The sequence below is a fragment of the Triticum dicoccoides genome, chromosome 2A (assembly GCF_002162155.2).
Source record: "Triticum dicoccoides isolate Atlit2015 ecotype Zavitan chromosome 2A, WEW_v2.0, whole genome shotgun sequence".
NCBI classification, from domain to species: Eukaryota; Viridiplantae; Streptophyta; class Magnoliopsida; order Poales; family Poaceae; genus Triticum; species Triticum dicoccoides.
Genome location: NC_041382.1, coordinates 713,484,153 through 713,487,934, shown reverse-complemented (window position 1 = coordinate 713,487,934; position 3,782 = coordinate 713,484,153). Strand labels below are relative to the sequence as shown.

At 45.6% G+C, this 3,782-nt stretch overlaps 1 pseudogene; it reads right to left on the bottom strand.

The window, feature by feature from the left end:
- Positions 1-3,391, bottom strand: part of LOC119356508 — a 7,545-nt pseudogene extending 4,154 nt beyond the window's left edge.
- Between the last annotated feature and the right edge of the window lie 391 nt (positions 3,392-3,782).

Below are 3,782 nucleotides of genomic sequence, written 5' to 3'. Positions count from 1 at the left end.
TCACACTTAGCAACCGTAAACATTTTGCCTCATTGCATAAAGTACGCAATGGCCCTGATAAATGTATGCTGCTTCGCCCAAACAACATCAATGTCCTCAATTTGTGCCAAGACACCTTCTGAAGTATTTTGTCAAACTTCTCACTAGAATTGCTGACATGTTCATCTTTATCATAATCAGCAATTATGATCGACAAATGCCGAACACTTGCTCGAATTGCCCCGGATTTCAATCCATCTATAGTAGCACACTCATTTGATGAAACCATCCCTGCCAATACATGCATTAGGTCATGCATAACATAGTGTGAGCCATCCTTTTGGAAGAAGCCCAAATCCACTAATTTTTCCAAATATTCATGCCCTGTTTCCTCCAGTCTTATGGTAGGATCTTTGCACTGCACAAAATTTTGTGATATCCAGGCATGGACCAATTCTTTCCCATCAAATCCGTAGTCCTCTGGATACAAAGAGCAGTATGAGAAACACCGCTGAAGGTAGACTGGTAGATAATCATAACTGAGCTTCAAGATGGGTAAAATATCATCATCATATCCTTGAAGAGATTTCCGTTTGTCCCGAACTGTCGTCCAATGCTGATAGCTAACTTCTGTGCTCAAAAGTGCACCAACACTTTGTGCAGCTAGTGGGAAGCCTTTTAGTGCTTTAGCAATTTGTTTCCCAATAGATTGCAAACTAGGATGGTGCTCGCGGTTGTCATTGCGAAATGCACATGCCTTGAAAAACAGCCAAAACTCCTTCTCATCCAGACCAGTCAATGTGATTTCATCCATAGTTCCTATCATTTTTGCCACTGATTTTGTTCTGGTTGTTGCTAGTACCATGCAACCTTTTACTTTATTACTTTTCAATGGAGCCAAGAGTTTAATCCATCCACCCCTGTCCTTCTCTTCCCACATATCATCCATTACAAGCAGAAATCTTTTGTTTCTAATATTTTCTTGAAGTATCTCCTGCAATTTATTCAAACTGCTTTTTTTTTCATATGGTCTATCTTCACATACATGATCTAGGATCTGAAGTGTTAGCCCCACTACATCGAAGTTAGTGGATACACAGACCCATATTAGCAAATCAAAATGATCTTTAATTCTTTTAGCATGGTATACATATCTAACAAGCGTCGTCTTCCCAATACCACCACTGCCAACCACTGGCAGAACATTCAGATCACTAGATCCCCCCTTTATCAACAGATCTATTATCTCGTCTCTCTCTGCATCTCGTCCGTACACCTTAGACTCAATCGGAACAGAAGTTGTCATGCGATGATCCCTGGCAATATTCTGACTCTTACTTGATGTTGCCATGGTGCGCAAGTTCTCAAGCTGAAGAACCCCCTTTACAGAATTGCTATTACTGCATAGAAGATTCACTATTACATTGATCCTCTTGGAAATGCTATCTTTAATCTCAAAAGGCAGCATGTTACAATGAGCAGGCCCCTCTTCTTCACGTTTCCTTTTTCTGCCATGTGAGATCCAGTCAGTTATTTGGCTTGTGGCACTGCATACTGATTTAACAACAGAAGATAGAGTGGATGAAGACACATAGCTTCCCTCAAGATTAGTACCAGTAGGAGCACTACAACCTTTCCCTGCATAAGAAAACTCTCAGTTATTTGGCGACAAGCAAACGAAAGCCACTTAAGCAAAAGCAAATATTATCATGCAAGTGCTAATAATTAATAAAAGTTCTAAAATTTAACAAAAGCTGAATTCAAAAAGATCACAATTAAGCAAGAGATAATCTGAGAGGTGATGCCTACGATATTCAGCTACTCTTGGTTACATATTACGCCTACATAGAAGAAACTGAAAGCAATAAAAATGGAACAGTAGAGAAATATGAAGCACCTTCTGTGATCTGTTGCTCAAGTCGGTAGTAGTCAAGCTCATCCATCACGTCCTCTGAATCATAAAGTAGCTCTCTGAGATCATCCAGTGACAGGGCCAGAGGCATATTGTCAATCCTTCTTCCCTCGGCAGCAGCAAGAACCATCTGCACGTCCCTCATCTGAAATTTGAGCTTCTCCACATCTTCAGCAAGCCCGATTTCACGAGTCCAGGCTTCCATACGTCCAGTAAAGAAGCTGTCAAGGATGCTTTGCACCAGCCATCCTATTGTTGCATCAACCACCATGCCAAGCAACCCCGACATCTCTCCCGGCACACCTATGGCAGCACAGCAACGGCAGGAGCAAAGGTAGGCCTTGCACAGCGGAGAAACCAAACAGATGGTCTCAGAGGAAAGGAGAGTTTTAGTGAACCAAAAGGCAGGCAGCAATTCAGCAAATGAGAAGAGTCTAACAATGCACCAAAAAACAGCTAACTTTACCAGGTAACACTAGCATCCCTTCAACTGACGCACAGGCCCCTCATGGCAAGCTCAAGGTGGGGTCCGCACGGCCATGGAACTATGGAAGTCCTTGATCAAGTCTTGGCTCCACAGTCGCACTTTTATTGTATGACTGACTGATGGACATAACTTAGCTGTCAGCCACGTGGAAAAGACGAGCTTATGGTGTTACATGACAATTACAAAGTATTTTTGTGGAAGCTGAGCCTAGAGAAGAGAATAAAGGATAAGCAGTGGTCCTATAGCAGCCTGGAATCTGTGGACGCATATGTATACTGAACGAATGGTACAAGCAGTAGGGGACAAAACATCACGAAGGGTCACGCTATCGCTAGGCTTAAATTGAATCCTCATTGGATACTTTGATGTTGATGGCTCCTGATAAGTATGCGCAACCTTGCACCTAGCGACAAATTAATGAGAATGGTCTCCACAACCTTGCACCCATCGACAAATTAATGAGAGGCTTGATCTTGAGGGTTTCTATACAACCTTGTATCTATCGACAAAATTGCGGTATATAGAGCACGCGCAGCTATCTAAGCCGGAGCCACGGCAACAACTGCACGTTCGATTCCTTGAATGCGGACCGCCTAGAGATTCCCAAACGGCTATCCTGTGTAGGGCACGCCTCCAAAATTCTGAAGACAGTAGGAAGTAGGAACCATAGCAAAACCATAGTATGTTCAGTTAACAGGTCAGATGACCAAACAGCACATCCACTTGGTCTCCGTACATGGGTAATCTGGCCTAGGAAGCAACATATATGGTACAAAATCACCACGGACTTTTCATACCCGCGTGCTGCAGACCAGCGAGGGTGAGCCGCCAGGGCCCAGGGCCAGGGGAGCCCCGCGGCAGGATGAGCCCACGACATCGATCCTCCACCACTCGACGGGACGCTGGGATGGAGATCGCCGACGTTGATGGCTGCGCTTGCTAGGGCCACCACCCGCGCGTGGACCCGGCGCAGATTCTCCGGTGGGGCATTTCCTCGAACACGTCGAGGGCACGAACGCGCTGGACAGCCGCGGCCGGGACGCGGGCAGGCGCGCACGCCACGGTAGACGGGCTCGCGCATGAGTGGCGCGACGTGGTCGGGTGGTGGATTCTGGTGCGGTTACCAGCGGCGCCGAAATGCGCGCTATAGGCGTCTGCTCGAGGTCGAGGAGGAAAGGGGAAGAGAGCGGCGCCGAGGCCGTGATGAACTGCTCTCTCGGCTCGGGTAGCGGCCGGTTACAAAATAGCGCGCCTGTACAGATTCCTATTTAGAAAATCTAGTCAAAAAATCTGATTTTTTTTTACATGTGCACATGAACATATTTTCATGAGGAAAAACTCATGCTTCAGCCTACCCCAACATACATTTCACCATGACTTACTTCATTCCCACCACTAACATTG